This window comes from Pleurodeles waltl, chromosome 9 (genome assembly GCF_031143425.1).
Source record: "Pleurodeles waltl isolate 20211129_DDA chromosome 9, aPleWal1.hap1.20221129, whole genome shotgun sequence".
NCBI classification, from domain to species: Eukaryota; Metazoa; Chordata; class Amphibia; order Caudata; family Salamandridae; genus Pleurodeles; species Pleurodeles waltl.
In genome coordinates, this window is record NC_090448.1 from 1,173,427,769 (window position 1) to 1,173,446,500 (window position 18,732).

At 47.9% G+C, this 18,732-nt stretch overlaps 1 protein-coding gene across 1 annotated transcript in view; it reads left to right on the forward strand.

The window, feature by feature from the left end:
* COCH (cochlin) overlaps positions 1-18,732 on the forward strand; it is a 403,713-nt gene that overhangs the window by 265,956 nt on the left and 119,025 nt on the right. The gene's annotated exons all lie outside the window — the stretch shown is intronic.

The window sequence follows — 18,732 nt, forward strand, 5'->3', positions numbered from 1 at the left end:
CGTGTCGACGCCTCTCCCGGCTGCCCAGCACTTCTCTTCCAGGGGATCCTCATCAATAGTCATAAACATTGAATATTCCCGCCCTTGTGCGGGGACCCCGGAGCATATATATAAAATACATACATATTATCATGTGTAAAACAGCAATGCAGGCTATAATCATAAATAGGCTAAAATGCTTTATTTCTATGAAGTTTTTTTTTTTTTTTTTATATATTATAAAATCACAATAGATCATAAATATCTACCTAAGCCCCCAAAAACTGGACTTAGGGAAGTAAACAGCAGTAAATAGCAGAGAAAAATAGAAAAAACTACATTGAAAAACAATGAAGCATTCTTAGCCAATAGGCTGCATGCAGGTTAACACAGGAGAACCATAAAAACTTTGGCACCGTGCCTTTAAGACCCTGAGCACCTCCAGTATCCCACCATGCCTCAGGGGTGAAGGGAAGGTGACAGTTGGTTCACAGTTAGGTCAGTTCTTTTTTCCGGCTTCTTCTGAGAGGATCCTGGAGCATTGAGCTCTCAGTTTTTCTGAGTTTTTCTTCAGAAAAATCCTTAAAAATAGTGTTTTTCCTATTTACTCGACAGATAACATCTTTTGTCTGAGTTTGGAAGTCTTTTTTGACAGAAAATGCCATCTCTTTTTGTAAAATGTCCTTCTTGTGGGAAGAAGAAAGCCCAGTCAGACCCACACTCTCTGTGTATTGTCTGCCTGCCACAGAGTCACTGTCCTGACACCTGCAAGTATTGTAAGAACATGTCAAGGAGGACTCTCAAAGACAGAGAGAAGATCAGGCTACATGGGCTTCAGGAGAGGAAAAAGTCAACATCCTCTTCACTTCCCAGACCTACAGCAGAAGGAATGGCCCGATCGACGTCGACAGGTAGGATTGTGCCTGTTTGTTCTCCATCGACGTCATCGGCACCACCGTCTCACCGGCATAGATCGCCGTCGACTGCGACCAGACCGACGTCGAGGGACAAAACGTCGAAGCATGGACACAGGGGTACATCTCCGTCGACGGCAGGCCGCCGTTCGGCGTCGAGCCATCTCCGGCGCTCCCGTTCGCCGTTGAGAACGTCTCACCCCTTGGCGTCGAAGGACACGACACCAAAAACACCTCGACGGCATGAACATCCGCCGTCGACCACTCGCCACTCAACGTCGAGACACACGACGGCGAGTAGGTCCAGGTCCCGCGATAGGCGATCGGCGTCAAGACACTCGACGGCAAGACCTCCGACGTCAAGACCTTCGACGTCGAGAACAGATCAGCCATCGGAACCTTCGACGTCGAGGATACAATCGACGTCGACACAACCTTCAGCTGTGTCACAGGCAGTAGAGCCAGCGGACAAAGCTCCCTCACCGGTGGTCTCTATAAGGAGTGCATCATCCCATTCCAGAGCATCGGGGCATGTTTCTCCCATCACTCTATCACCCAGATGGTTAGAGAGCCTGAATAGACCGGCAGCATCCCCGGATTCACAATACTCTAGGATGTATTCTCCTACTGCCTCATTACCGAGAACGCCATCGCCTACAGCTAGAGCAGGACGGGCTCGTTCTTTTTCTCGTCAGCCGACCACAAGACCTGCACACTCTGCTACAGCCTCTCGGAGCAGGTCCCGTTCCCGAAGGAGAACCAGGTCACGAACACCACGCAGAAGATCACCTTCTTGGTCTTCTTCAGGATCGTCTGTTGGGCGCTACTCCCCCACACTCACAGATTCTCCACCTGCTAGGATTTCCCCGGTGGATGATATCACCACTTTTAATGAGGTCCTTCTAAGGGGAGCGCAGAAGCTAAATATTGAGGTACCGGAGCCGGCCACCTCATCCTCAGTTATCTTTGAGACCCTACAACACAGATCAGTCTCGAGAAAACTGCTGCCACTAGTACCGGGTTTGCTGCAACCGACTATGGACACTTTTCTGTCTCCAGCCACTCTCAAGTCTGCCCCGGCTAGGATTCAAAAGAAATACAAAGCTCCGGAACAAGATCCTTTATTCCTGCGGAAGGATCCGCCACCGGACTCTGTGATCTTAGCCGCAGCCAGAAAAACACACTCTGTGGCATCATCTTCCACAGTCCCCCCGGATAAGGAGAGCAGACACCTAGACTCTCTGGGGAGAAAGATGTGCGGTACGGCGGCATCTGCTATGAAGGTCTCCAGCGCCTCAGCACTTCTGGGCAGATATGACCGCTCTCTGTGGGACTCACTCCACAGATTTACAGAAAAGTTGCCCAGGGAAGATAGACAGGACTTCCAGGAAATCTTGCAGGAAGGGGGCCTAGTATCTAACCAGGTCATCAGCGCGGCGGCGGACGGGGCGGATTTGGCTGCGCATGGGTATGCGCACGGAATCTGCGCTAGGAGGTCTTCCTGGCTACGGCTCACGGGTCTGAAACAGGAAGCACAGCAGCGCATTTTGAACCTCCCATTCAGCGGGAGTTCGTTGTTCGGTACCCACGCGGATGAAGAGATGGCCCGAATGAAAACGGAAGTCGACACGATGAGGGCAGTGGGCCTGGAACGTAAAAAAGACTTCAGGCGGAGGTACAGGCCGTATGACAGACGACCATTCCAGCAGAGGGTTCAAACCCCTCACTGGTCTCAAAGGCCACAACAACGACAGGGACGTCCCCTGTTTCAGGCACGTAGACCCACAAGAGACAGAGGGTCAAGTAGACCTCAACAGTCTACAGCAAAGACACCATCAAAGCAATGAGGCATTGCTTCCCTCAGCACTGTGCACCACTCCGGTGGGGGGAAGTGTTACGCATCATCTTCGCGAGTGGCACTCAATCACAAAAGACAAATGGGTGCTCAATATTGTCGAACATGGCTATTCTCTCCTTTTCAAAAAACCTCCTCCACACTTGCCGCCAGCAAGGTGTTTTCCTTCTCATCTCAGCCTGCTACGCAAGGAAGTTCTCGCACTCCTACAAAAGAAAGCTGTAGAAAAGGTTCCTCCGGCACAAAAAGGAAAAGGGGTGTACTCCCGTTACTTTCTGGTGGCGAAAAAAGGTCAACAGGGCCTCTTCAGGCCAATTCTGGACTTACGGCTCCTGAACAAGTACATAAGAAAACAAAAGTTCAGGATGCTAGCCCTTCACCAGATTGTCCCGCAACTGCATCAGGGAGACTGGATGTGCTCCATCGACCTACAGGATGCATATTTTCACATCCCAATAGCAACCAAACATCGGAAATTTTTACGTTTCCAGATAGCGTCACAGCACTACCAATTCAGAGTCCTTCCATTCGGCCTGAAGTCTGCACCCCGAGTCTTTTCAAAATGTGTAGCAGTGGTAGCGGCACACCTTCGAAGACAAAAAATATTCGTCTACCCCTACCTGGACGACTGGCTAGTGAAGGCCTCATCTCCGGATCAGGCGAAAAAACATCGAGATATCGTTCTAAGAACTTTCGAGTCTCTAGGTCTTCAAATCAACCACGACAAGTCAACCTTGATTCCAACACAAAACCTCCACTACCTGGGAGCGATACTAAACACAGAGCTCCAAAGAGTGTATCCTTCGGAGGAACGACTTTTATCAATCCACAGGAAGTGTCAACAACTATTAACAGCCGATCAGGTGACATCGCTTCTGGGCTCCATGGCTTCATGCATCTTCATTGTCCCGAATGCCAGGCTACGCATGAGACCCCTTCAGGAGGCATTAGAGAACAATTGGAGCCAAAAGACTGGTCACTGGGAGTTCGACTACCAGCAGTGGCTTTTCAATCACTACAATGGTGGATGCACAGACCTCACCTGTCGATAGGTTCTCCGTTTCACCAGACAATTCCAGTCGACACTCTGGTAACGGATGCGTCTCTTCAGGGTTGGGGTGCTCATCTGGGTTCCTTCCAAGCTCAGGGTCTGTGGTCCGACAAGGAAAAGAACTATCACATAAATCTACTGGAACTCAGAGCAGTCCATCTGGCTCTCAAATCTTTCTCTCCATTGGTTCAGGGGAAATCTATCCTAATTCAGACAGACAATACAACCACAATGTATTACCTGAACAAACAGGGGGGAACAAGATCACTACCTCTGTCTCGAGAATCCCAAACGATATGGCATTGGCTCCTGGCCAGGGGAATGTCTATCACAGCGGTACACCTGCCAGGTCAGCAAAACGTAGAGGCAGATTTCCTGAGCAGACATCTGGAAGACGCGCACGACTGGGTGCTACACGACGAAGTCGTCGAGGACATCTTCGGTCAATGGGGTCGACCTCAGTTGGATCTCTTTGCAGACGAAACAAACAAGAAATGCCCAGACTTCGCATCCAGGTTCTGCCGTCCGGGATCTCAAGGGAATGCCCTGTTGATCAACTGGTCAGGGACATTTCTCTACGCCTTTCCACCGATTCCCCTCATACCGGCAGTAATCAACAAATTTTACAACTCCAGAACCAGAATGATTCTGATAGCGCCACAATGGCCCCGCCAATTCTGGTACACGGACCTACTCAACTTATCGGAAAGACCTCACAGGAGGTTGCCGTGCAGACCGGATCTCCTGAGCAGAATGGAAGGCAGAATCCTACATCCCAACCTTCCCTCTCTGAGCTTGACAGCATGGCTCCTGAATTCCTACAGTATGGGCACCTAGGGCTCTCACAGGAGTGCATGAGCATCTTGAAAGAGTCAAAACGACCTTCCACGCGGCGTTCTTACGCTTTTAAGTGGAAGAGATTTTACATCTGGTGCTCTCAACAAGGTATAAATCCCATACGAGCTCAGGAGGACGTCATACTATCCTATTTACTTCATCTGGCGAAGTCTGGTCTGCAGGTATCTTCTATTAAGGTTCATTTGTCTGCAATTACAGCGTATCGTAAGTCGCCTTCTCAGGAATCCTTCTTTACGATACCTGTAGTCAAGGATTTTTTAGAAGGCTTGAAAAAGGTTTTTCCTCCCATTCGGAGACCTTCTCCTCCATGGGAACTGAATGTAGTCCTGTCAAAACTTATGGGCCCTCCTTTTGAACCTATCCACAAGGCCTCTTTACAGCACCTTACGTGGAAGACGGCTTTTTTGGTGGCCATTACTTCAGCGAGGAGGGTCAGCGAAATTCAGGCTCTGTCTTGCAGAGAACCGTACACGGTTTTTCACGATAATAGAGTGGTTCTGCGAACTCACCCATCTTTCCTTCCGAAGGTGGTGTCAGAATTCCATATCAATCAGACTATATCTTTACCGATTTTCTTTCCCAAGCCGGAGACTCCGGCTGAGAAAGCATTGCACTCCTTAGACTTGAAAAGAGTGCTGAAATTCTATTTGGACAAAACAAAACCGATTAGACATTCTAACCATTTGTTTCTAAATTATGGTCATTTAAGAACAGGAGAGGCAGCGTCTAAACGAACGATATCAAGATGGATTGTGTCTTGTATTGTTAACTCTTACCAACTGGCTAATAAGAGATTACTGGCTAGGCCAAGAGCGCATTCCACAAGGGGAAAAGCGGCTACTGCTGCCCTCCTTAACAATGTACCAATTTCCGAGATTTGTAAGGCTGCTACATGGAAGTCTGTGCATACCTTTACTAAGCATTACTGTTTAGACTCGGATGCAAGAGCGGATGCCCAGGTGGGGCAGGCCTCTCTTAGAAATCTATTTGCATGAATATATATCTTTTCCTGCACTTCTTTCAGACAGTCCGCAGAGTTTAGGGATGGGCTTGCTAATCTATTCAATGTTTATGACTATTGATGAGGATCCCCTGGAAGAGAAGGATAAGTTACTTACCTGTAAATCCTAGTTCTCTTCCAGGGGTATCCTCATCAAAGTCATAAACAACCCACCCTCCTCCCCGGACTCAAGTCTCCTGGAAGTGCAGGACAGATTATCTTTCTGATCAGTTACACAGATTGTCACCGTAAAAAAGTACTGACCTAACTGTGAACCAACTGTCACCTTCCCTTCACCCCTGAGGCATGGTGGGATACTGGAGGTGCTCAGGGTCTTAAAGGCACGGTGCCAAAGTTTTTATGGTTCTCCTGTGTTAACCTGCATGCAGCCTATTGGCTAAGAATGCTTCATTGTTTTTCAATGTAGTATTTTCTATTTTTCTCTGCTATTTACTGCTGTTTACTTCCCTAAGTCAAGTTTTTGGGGGCTTAGGTAGATATTTATGATCTATTGTGATTTTATAATATAAAAAAAAAAAAAAAAAAACTTCATAGAAATAAAGCATTTTAGCCTATTTATGATTATAGCCTGCATTGCTGTTTTACACATGATAATATGTATGTATTTTATATATATGCTCCGGGGTCCCCGCACAAGGGCGGGAATATTCAATGTTTATGACTTTGATGAGGATACCCCTGGAAGAGAACTAGGATTTACAGGTAAGTAACTTATCCTTCTCCCCTCTATCTGAGGGAGCCTCTGGCACCAAGCCCTCCCGCCATACAAGAAGAAACGAGGGTACTCCCCCAGCGTTAACACCCTCCGCATATTCCGGTGGGCCCAGAGGACAGCCCCACAAGAACTCATAGCTGGAACATTGAATCCATTAATGACTGCAGCATTTGTCATTGAATATCCAGGCCATAATAAGTCAGAATAAGACTAAGGGCCTGAAGCGGGAACCGCCAGAAGACCGTCCAGCGGTCAAAAGACCGCGGCGGTCATTCTAGGTTTCCCACTGGGCTGGCGGGCAACCGCCAAAAGTCCGCCCGCCAGCCCAGTGGGAAACACCCTTCCCACGAGGAAGCCGGCTCCGAATGGAGCCGGCGGAGTGGGAAGGTGCGACGGGTGCAGTTGCACCCGTCGCGAATTTCAGTGTCTGCAAAGCAGACACTGAAATTCTTTGTGGGGCCCTCTTATGGGGGCCCCTGCAGTGCCCATGCCATTGGCATGGGCACTGCAGGGGGCCCCACGACACCCCATACCGCCATCCTGTTCCTGGCGGGTGAACCGCCAGGTACAGGATGGCGGTATGGGGTGTCAGAATCCCCATAGCGGCGCAGATGGCGGATTCCCATGGGCAGCGGAAAGTCGGCGGTACACCGCCGGCTTTCCGCTTCTGGCCGCGGCTGTACCGCCGCGGTCAGAATGCCCGGCGGAGCACCGCCAGCCTGTTGGCGGTGCTACCGCCGACCCCGGCCCTGGCGGTATTTACCGCCAGGGTCAGAATGACCCCCTAAATGTCCCTTTGTTTTGCCGCCTAAATCTCACGCCCTCAACACCGGATGTGCGCTCCATGCCCAGGCAACTCAGTAAAAGTTTATAACATCGAATCAGGAAGATTAAAAGTGCGTAATCTCTGCAGATTGGGAGGTAATCTCAGAACAGCCAAAATGGCCGGCAGAGCCAAGTCAACTAAGAACCCAGACCGAACTACCCAAGCGATAACGCCTACTGACCAACAATCTGGCCCATCCCTACAGTCACTGGAAAGCACACTTCTAGCACATTCTGCTCAGTTCGAGAAAGTATTGCAGGCAATATTGGACACTAAGTCATCCTTGGAAGGCAGAATTGATGCAGTCGCGCAAGACTTGAATCTTTTACGAGTGGATCATCGAAGCCTAGCTGAAAAAGTGAAAACAACTGAAGCTGAAATAGCTGATCTAACTCCAATAGCTCAAGGGAACCAAAAACAGATTCAACGCATGGACGAGGAGCTGAAGATACTTTGGAGAAGATCGGAGGAAATGGAGAGTAGGGCGCGCCGAAATAACGTGAGATTCCTGGGATTTCCGGAAAGTATGCGCCAACCGGAATCGGAAATCTCCCTAGAGCAGTGGCTAATCAAGGAGGTGTTAAATGGGGCTCCATCCAAGTTTTTCTCAGTTGAAAGGGCTTACAGAATCCCGGGCAGACCTCCGGCCCCCGGCCAGTCCCCCAGGCCATTGATTGCCAGGTTCTTGAACTATAGAGACCGAGACGCAATATTGCAACAATTCCGCAATAAGGGCCCGTTCAAGTATGAAGACTCGAATATTAACGCTTACCCAGACTTTACGCAAGAGGTGCAGAACCAACGCAATTCTTTTGTTAAAATCAAGCAACGCTTACGAGAACAGAATATAAAATATGCCCTGCTCTTCCCAGCCAAGCTAAGGGTAGTGATGGAGGACCGTACCCATATATTCACCAACCCCGAGGATGCCTGGACATGGCTCCACGCCAAGGGCCTTGCACACCCCCGGGAGGACGAAGAGGGGGACGAGAAATGGCAAAAACCTGCTGCAAGGAAGAGATCCAAACGGCGCACCAGAGGCCAGCCCAATGTCTGGCAAGCAGCAGAGGAAAGAGCAAAAGTGCTAAAAGACGCCGTTACACATGCATAGCCGCAATACAATTGCCAGTGGTCTTGAGGAGCTGGGATCGGACTCAGACACAGCCAGCTCCGCATTCACGGTAATGGGAGAACTAGGTGGGCCGAAGGTCACCCCAAGAACTGCCGACGATCTATAAACTATTCGTTCAGGCCCAGAGAGACTACCAAGGACGATGCTTGAAACTTGAAAATCTACAGAGACTCTGCGACACTGCCGAGACGTGGGGATAAAGTGCCTTCAACAATATGTATCTTTGATATAAACACTAAGCTAAGTGATTGGGGGCATAAGTAGGTGGTACATGGTGGATGGGCGGGGCCAGTGGGAACGCGTTTATGCCAAGGGGGGGCGCCTGTCGATATTGCCAGGCTAAGGGGGTCATTCTGACCGCGCCGCCCGCCACGCGGTTCCCGCCGAAAGACCGCTCCGCGGTCAAAAGACCGCGGCGGTCATTCTGGCTTTCCCACTGGGCTGGCGGGCGACCGCTGAAAGTCCGCCCGCCAGCCCAGCGGGAAACACCCTTCCCACGAGGACGCCGGCTCAGAATTGAGCCGGCGGTGTGGGAAGGTGCGACGGGTGCAGTTGCACCCGTCGCGAATTTCAGTGTCTGCTAGGCAGACACTGAAATTCTTTTTGGGGCCCTCTTACGGGGGCCCCTGCAGTGCCCATGCCATTGGCATGGGCACTGCAGGGGCCCCGCGGCACCCCCTACCGCCATCCTGTTCCCAGCGGGAGAACCGCCAGGAACTGGATGGCGGTAGGGGGTGTCAGAATCCCCATGGCGGCAGAGCGCGCTCCGCCGCCATGGAGGATTCTCAAGGGCAGCGGAAAGTCGGCGGGACACCGCCGACTTTCCGTTTCTGGCCGCGGCTGAACCGCCGCGGTCAGAATGCCCAGCGGTGCACCGCCAGCCTGTTGGCGGTGCTACCGCCGACCTCCGCCATGGCGGTAATTACCGCCAGGGTCAGAATGACCCCCTAAGTCTGCGGCACGATGTGAGCCCCTTACAAGAGCCACATCTGCACGATATGAGAATCCCACTTTGCAAATCCAACCGGATAAGAGCTATTTCACACACTTTTAAGTTTTGTAGTTTCACTGTAGTTGTAAGTAGTATAGGGGGTTTAATTAGGGGGGTGGGGACTAACAGTTTAGCAGCAATGCAAGAATCGGAATTACTCAATGCACAAAACATAGACCTGCACCCGCTATATTTAAATATCAGCAACAGAAAGGCAGAGACCAGGGGGCCAACACCAAAGCCCAGATCCGCAACAAAGCAACACATCCCCAGTACCCCATATGATGTCTTCCCGAAATAATACGAAAAAACAGTATATTATACTAACATGGAATATCAGGGGCCTTGGGATGCTGAGCAAACGGGCTAGAGTGCACGCTCGACTTAAAAGACTAGGAGTGCATATCGCTATTCTGCAAGAGACACATATGCTAGAGGGGGACCTACGCGCCCTACGCACGAAGTGGGGAGGCCAGTTGATAGGCACAACGTACTCGGCTTTTGCGAGAGGGGTGTTGATCTGGATAGCGGCGGGAGTTCCATTTCTCATGTCAGCACACAAGATAGACCAGGGAGGGAGGTACGTAGTAGTAGAGGGCAGACTAGACGGCAGACAAATGGCTGTGATCGGGGTATACGCCCCCAAAAGTGGCATCTCAGGCTTTCTTACCACTCTCACCCCAACGTTGCTGTCCCACCCCATGCCCCTAGCCATCTGGGGCGGTGATTTTAACAGTACCCCATCAGCAGCTTTGGACAGAACCAGTGCCCACTCGAGCACACCAACTAGTAGGAAGCCCGTAAGTCCTCTGCAAGAATGGGCAAATGTTATGGGTCTTTATGATGTATGGCGATTAGGCCATCCAGAGCAAAAAGAATATTCATTTTACTCGGTCCCACATAACACCCACACAAGAATAGACATAGTATGGGGCAGCCGCGAAATAGGGGCGCTGATCACTGAATCTGAATACTTGACAAAGACAGTTTCGGACCATACGCCTCTGAGAGTAACACTGAACTGGGGCAGGGCACGTCAGGCAATTCCCACTTGGAGATTCCAGGCGGAAGCTCTACAAGATCAAGCATTCGCCGCAACATTGGGGAAATCTATAGGCCAATATTGGGAAACAAACGCTATGTCTGCAACAACCCGGGCGATAGAATGGGATGCCCACAAGGTAGTAGCACGCGGAGTATGCATGTCCACTACGTGAGGAGTGAGACGTTCTTTACAGGTGGAAATTAGTAAACTAGAGAAGGAGCTAAGGATTGCGGAAAAAGCGGTAGCACGGGGGGAAATCGCTAGCACTGTCCTCAAAGAAAAGCGCTCAAAATATAATGAGGCATTTAGCAGGCTCCGATGCCACGACTACAACTATTACTTAACCAGGTTGCAAACGGAAGGAGACAGATCAAGTAGAATGTTAGCGTGGCTACTCCGCGAGGATAGACAGCAAGCTCCGATAGGTGCCATCCGGGTGGGCGCGCATGAGATGGCTACTACACAAGTGGAAATAAACGAGACGTTTAGGAACTACTATTCAAACTTATACACTAAACGTACCTCGTGCACAGCTACACAACTTGAGGCTTTCCTGGCGGACTCCTTCCTACCCCAACTACCACAAACAGATAGAGATGGAATTGAAACCCCCATAAACAACAGAAGAGATAGAACTAGCCCATGCACAGCTGCCTAGGAACAAAGCCCCGGGTGCAGACGGCCTCCCCCTCGCAGTACTATAAAGCCTATTTACCCAGCCTAAAATCCCATCTGCTAGGAGTGTTCCAGGAGGCGTGGACTAAAGACAGCTTACCTATATCTCAAAGGGAAGCTATGATAGTGGTACTCCCTAAACAGGGTCGAGACCACACAGATGTTAAATCTTATAGACCACTATCGCTGTTAAACACAGACTGCAAAATATTAGGCAAAATATTGGCTAATAGGTTAGCCCCCCTCATGCAATTATTGATTCATGCAGATCAAAATGGCTTCATCCCAAAGCGTAACACCTTCCGAAATATTCGCAGATTGCTGAGTATAATAGGAGACACCCCCAAGACTGCACAGGAGGAAATGGTGCTCTCACTAGACATAGAAAAGGCCTTTGATACGCTGGAATGGGATTTCCTGATGGCTACGATGGCCCGTATGGTTATAGGCCCTAATTACATTCGTTGGGTCCGTACATTATATTCTAATCCAAGTGCGAGGGTGAAGTCAGGCGGGGTGATTTCTGATAGCTTCCCGATTTCCAGGGGGACACGGCAGGGATGTCCCTTGTCCCCGCTACTGTTTGCCATAGCAATGGAGCCGTTAGCGGCAAAAGTACGCCTTATGGAGCACGAATGGGGAATTATTAGGAATGGGTTACATCACACAATTTCATTATATGCAGATGATGCTTTGATATATATCAGGAACGGTTGTGCAGCTATCCCACCTGTAATGTCTTTATTGGCTGAATTTGGAGGCCTGTCTGGCCTTGTGGTAAACTGGGAGAAGTCCTGTGTGTTCCCCCTGGCAAAAAGGGCCCCCAACAACCAAGACCCCCCAGAGGTAGGGCACCTTAAGTGGTGCCCGACAACATTTAAATATCTTGGGATAAACATATATCATGCCACAGAAGACTTAAGAGACGGGAACCTGGGGAAGGCGCTAACTTCCATAAAAGGCTCCCTACAATTTTGGAACAAGCTTCCGCTCTCGCCACCCGGTAAGGTGGCGATTGCTAACATGTTGATTCTACCTAGGCTCCTATATTATTTTGCGGCCCTGCCGATAACCATTCCCAAAAGTTTCTTCAGCAATTTAAACACAGCATTACTGCAGCTCATTTGGGGAGGTGGTAGAGCGCGAGTGGCGCTATCCACATTGCAATGCCCGTTGGATAACGGTGGCCTGGGAACTCCGAATTTTGAAGGATACTATGCTGCCGCACAACTTCAGTGGGTCCAATATTGGATCCACAGACCAGAGCAAGCGGAACCCATGAGCCTAGAGCCTCGGTGGAACGGGACCCCCCTTTTAAATTGGCTGACGTCAAAGCCCCCCAAAGTGGTACTGGTTAACCCTTTGCTTGCAGCTGCGCATGCGTGCTGGGTTAAATATGTGCAAAGAGGAGCGGATAAGCTTCCTTACTCCCCACACATACCGCTAAATTATATATTGGCGGGGACTGCAGCTGGAATGCGAGCCGTAAAGCTGTGGAACGAAGCAGGAATACAGACAGTAGGGGATTGCTTTGAAGACGGCAAATTAATGACGTTCGAGGCTCTCCAGGCCCTCACAGAGATAAATTCGGGTCAGTTCCTGACATATCATGCCGTATGTCATGAAATCAGACGAATATGGGGAATAGGCACTTCGGAACCAGAGACCTCCCCAGTGCTCCACCAGCTTCTACAACACAGTGATCAAACAAAAATAATATCCAATCTATATAGAATCCTCAACAAGACTCCTGAAGCACAGGCAGGGAAAGCATGGAGTAGATGGAATGCAGTACTCCCCACTCCGATCCCATTGGAAGACTGGCCCAAGGCCTTGTCTCACATCAGAGGCGTGTCAAGGAATCCCAGATTTAGATACACCCAATTCAATTACACGCATCAAACATATCTTTCCCCAGCAAGAATAAAGCGCATGTTCCCTGATTCAGTACCAACATGCCCCAGATGCAAAATACCGTCAGCACCCTTCTACCACATGGTATGGGATTGCCCTAATATACAAACGGCCTGGGCGGAGGTGGTAGGGGAGGTATCTGGGCTAACGGGACTTGCACTGTTAGCAGACCCTGGGTCCTGCCTGCTGGGACTGAGGAAGAGACCAAAAAAACAGACACCTGCACAAATTCATAGACTTGGCCTATTTAATGTACAAAAGATTAATAGCAATGCATTGGAAAGCCCCTAAGGCACCTTATCTGAAATCCTGGTACTCTCTAATAATACGCTGGGCTCGCACTGAATACCAGGTACTAAAAAGAATGGTGCGCGAAGGGCGACAACACACAGGATGCTCCACTTGGGAGGATTTGGTAACAAAATTGGAGGCTAAAAACGATGAGAAGCCTCCTTGAAGTGGGGCACACACAATCGCGATAATCACGTCATAAATTCCCCTGCATCCCCCAGTACGGAAACAAATTCATAGGGCACCCAGGTTATCATAGCGCACACACATAATTTCCTCCCATCTCTCTAGTACTAATTGTTCATCAAATTTTCGTCACCACAGTCCCAGCGACACGTGAGGAGCAGAAAACCAGGGTAGCCTTCTGCATACACTAATCCAGATGGTGCCCTCCTCAGGCAGCCAGGGAACTCATGCATGCAAAACAAGGCCCACACTGGTCACGAGCGAATGCCTATATAAAATAAACAATAAAGGAAAAACCCATGGAGGGTGCAGCCAGAAATGATACTGTAAAACTTGAAGTGTTCCGTGAAGTGCATATTGGGGGGGGGGGGGTGATTGTTAAATGACCTAGAAATTAGTGATTGTATTGGTTTATCCTGTGGTTGCAAATTGAATAATTTGTATTATATTTTGAAATATAAAATCAATAAAAATATTTAAAAAAAAAAAAAAGTGTTATCTCATAAGTACTTAGGATTAGGAAGGCTCTCACCCTCAAGAAATGAAATTAGTTGCATCTTTGGGTGCCGCAAGGATTGCTGTTGTACTGTATAATGCTGTCCTGTATGTTTTATTAGAATCATGAGATGACACTCCTGTTTTTGTATTTTGAGTATATTGTGTTTAATGATTTAATTGTGATTTTAATTACTCCAGTATTGGGACTTTCATAGATTCACATGCTTGAATCCTTCCCCGTCGTCGAGATGGCAGCCCCCGGTGTTATATAAAAGCCATGCTCCGATTTAGATATACATTACATGCATTAGGCCTTTAGCTTAGTAACATATCACAGTCATTTTATAAAAAAAGAACCAAACTCCTGAATCCACCAATCAGATTACACCACATTAGGAACCTGGCCTGGTGTGTGGTGAGCACCTATGGTACTTAAGCCAGGCTCTCTAGAGGTAGCTATGGATGAGCAGCCAAGGCTTATCTAGGAGACATGCAAAGCTCATGCAATACCACTACAGTCACACAGTACTTACACACAAGAAAGAAAACACTTGGTTGTACAAAAATAAAGGTAATTTATTTTTGGAACACAGTTTCAGAAAATACTAGAGAGGCAACCCATCAATAGGCAGTAAGTAAATACACTATATATATATATATATATATATATATATATATATATATATATATATATGCTCTTAGTATATGGTTTGAGCTCTCCCTAGGGCTACTGTTGCATATTGCGATTTTACACTGTTTTCTAACATTTATATGCCTCTTACAGTTTATTATTGTATGTATGTATATATATATATATATACATACATACAATAATAAACTGTAAGAGGCATATATATATATATAGTGTACATACAATAATAAACTGTAAGAGGCATATAAATGTTAGAAAACAGTGTAAAATCGCAATATGCAACAGTAGCCCTAGGGAGAGCTCAAACCATATACTAAGAGCATATATATATATATATATATATATATATATATATATAGTGTATTTACTTACTGCCTATTGATGGGTTGCCTCTCTAGTATTTTCTGAAACTGTGTTCCAAAAATAAATTACCTTTATTTTTGTACAACCAAGTGTTTTCTTTCTTGTGTGTAAGTACTGTGTGACTGTAGTGGTATTGCATGAGCTTTGCAATATATATATACATACATACAATAATAAACTGTAAGAGGCATATAAATGTTAGAAAACAGTGTAAAATCGCAATATGCAACAGTAGCCCTAGGGAGAGCTCAAACCATATACTAAGAAAGTGGAATGCAGACACAGGGCCCACACCTAGGTAAGTAACTCATGCAGAGGGAAGCTGGGAGTACTAGGAAACCACACAGGTAAGTAATGCAGTACTCCCCCAGTGACTGGGAATGTAGGAGTAAAACACTGGATTTCCCCAAAACCACCCTAAAGGATGAAAAGAAGACACCCAGAACAGCCTGCAAGGAATCAGCAGTGGAAAACTGAAGATGGAGACCTGTGGAAAGAGAGGACCAAGTCCAGAAGTGTCTGGATTCCAGGGGACGTAGAAGATGCTACCCATCCAGAGGTACTGTTTGGAGTTAGTCGACGAGGAAGGAAGACAGGCCAGCACTGCAGCACAGAAGCTAGAGAAGAGTTCCTGATGAGTGCAAAAGGTGTCCCACGCTGAAAGCTGGATTGCAGATGGGTGTCGGTGAAGGATTTCCATCAACAAGCCTTGTAAAGGCAAATTCACGGTTGGAAGAAAAGAGATGCTGCCGGGGACCAGGAAGGCTCAGGAGGGCGAGTCACAGGGGTTACTCTAGTATTGGAACCTTCATAAATCCACATGCTTGAATCATTCCCTGTCGTCGAGATGGGAGCCCCCGGTATATTTAACCAAGTAGTATTAACATAGGTTTAAACCTAAAGGCCCTTAGGCCTTTCAGTTTATCACTCTAACAGAGCCATTTTAAGAAAAAGGACCAAACTTCACCAGTCAGGTGACACCACCCCTCAGAACCTTCCCGAGAGAAGCTCCCGCACCTCAGATTTTCTAACACGTGTCATGCTTGAGAGATTTCTCAGCGCTCTGCTCTATTCTTCACATCCTTTGGCATAACTTCAAGGTTATACTCTTCAAAACGTGTTCTGACTGATTGTGGGTAAGGCCTACAACATGTCTGACAAGGGAAAGAAAGGTTTGTTCAGATCCTGCAAGACCTGTGAGAAAAAGAGATTACACTCTGAAGACCCTCATCGGGACTGCATATACTGCCTTTACCCAGACCACTCTGCCAAGGACTGCAAGGTATGTCGCACCTTCTGTTCCACAAAAGGGGAAAGAGGACATGTCAGCAGTTCTGAAAGGCCTAGAAAATCATCTTCTGTGCCTCTATCTAAGTCTGCTGAACATTTTAAAAGGCCGTCCTCTGCTCCTACGGTTGACAAACTATTGGCAAAAACTATACCGTCGATGACAGCCTCATGCGTGCCATTTCACCGTAGACGACGACGACATTGTCGACAACGAGTCTTCCACCGTTGACAAAGACCTACATGTTGTCATCATCTAGGACAGTGACCCACCTTGAAGCTGTTGACGGTTAAGATTTCCATGCGGACAATATCAACGACTACACCGTCGACGAAGGCATCTACGACTCTGTCGAAGAGCTCGGCAATGACACCGTCGATGAGGGGAACAAATCGTCAGAAGTCAGGAAACAGCAAGAATTACTCCGGAGCATACTTCTCCTATTATGATAACCCCTCTAATTCCCCTTCTTTTGGAGGATGATGACGACTCGGATGATGAGGGTCCATTTGGGACAGCACACAGCCCCTCACAGTTGAACGTAAAGTATCAGGGTGACGATGAGGAGTATGGCGAAATTTATGATCCACAGTACTACGCAAGTGATCAGCCATATCAGGACGATGTGTATATGCCAAGCTCATTATTTTCTGACCTCAGATCGATGTTAGCCGACTACAGTAGGCGCTTTCCTCCCTCAGAGCAGGTACAATCGCAACCTCCTTCATCGCCTGTTTCAAGGGTAGTCACCCCACATCAGAGGCAAACCACTCTACCACTAGCGAATGTGGCCTCACCGGATATGACCATACCACATGACACTTACATATCGGCGGGATAACAAGAGGAAGATTAGCTCCTCAACAACCAGTTGGAGTGGGATGAATATATTATTCCAGCTCCTCCTTCTCCTTCTCATCCAAAAGTAGATTCACCTCCAGATGACATCGGAGGATTCCATAATCTTTTGGAAAGAGCAGCTAAGAATTTTTCACTTCCAATGCCATCCAAGCAAACTGATTAGAAGTCAATACGCTCTATCTCACTGGTCAGTTACATATGGGAGGAGGGTTTGAAGGTTATGCAAAACCTTGCTACAGTCACAGCAGTGCTTCCTCGCTTGGATAAGAAGTACAAAGCACCGGAAGATGCCCCAGCATGCTTGACTGGTCACCGCCATCCAGATTCGATGGTAACACAAGCAGCACAGAGAAGATACAAAAATCCCTCTGCTCCAATTTCCGTACCTCCCAACAAAGAGGGCCGGCGATTAGACAACATCGGTAAGAGATTTTCATCAATGTCTAGTCTCACTATAAGAGTGGCTAACTCCCTGGCAGTGTTAGCCAGATATGATGGACAATTATGGGCTGACATCGCCCCATGTCTTGATCAGTTGCCAGGTGACATTAAATCGGAAGCTAAAAAGACATTGAATGAGGGAGAACGCACATCGGCGGAGATAATGCGTTGTGCTAATGTACATAGCCACTACTGCATTTCGTCAACTTGCAGGTTCAGCTGTCCTAAGAAGGCAAGGTTGGCTAAAGGCCACATCATTCCGTGCGGAAGTGCAGAATAAGATACTAGATCTTCCTTTTGATGGTCAAGCACTGTTTGGCAAGCCTATTGATGAGGCATTGCAGTCGATTAAATCTGACACAGACATAGCAAGATCTTTGGGTACACTCCAGTTTCGGAAGCCTTCCTTTCAAACCACATGAGGAGGCTACCAGCAATTCAGATATCTGTTGTTTCCTTCCTCCTCTCAGCAATTTTGTCAACATTACACCCAAAGGCAGATGCCACAAGCGGCGTATAGCAGGTATGCCTCAAGGGGATGGTCAGCTCGTCCAACTAAAGACTCTGCATGCAGAAAATGATGTCTCCAAGGCTCCGGCTACCCCAAGCATTCCCCCCCAATTCTAGGCGGAAAAATATCTTTGTTTTTCCAGCAATGGCAAATCATAACATTGGACAAGTGGGTATTACAGCTGATGAAGTGTGGATACACACTAGAGTTTGTCCAAATGCCTCCTCCCAATCCTCCTTGCAGAACTTCCCCGAAGTATCCAGAACAACTCGAGAGAGATCAACAAAATGCTCCTCAAGGGCGCAATACAAAGGATACCTCCATCACAGCGAGGAATACGTTTTTACTTCAGATTCTTTCTCATTTGCAGAAAGTGGAAGGGCTGGAGACCGATCCTCGATGTCAGAGAATTAATCACCTACTTGAGAAAACAGCCTTTCCGCATGATCACCCTGCAGGACGTCCTTCTATGGTTGAACCAGGGAGACTTTCCACATCCCCATTCACCCAGCCCACAGAAAGTATCTGAGACTCAATCCACCATGGCCTGCCCCACTGTGGAAAGACAACAGTAACTGCTATCTCTAGCAAAATTAATACAAAGAAAAGAATACATTTGAGTATGCCTGAACAAGTCCTTATTGGGGATGATGTCCTCATGCATA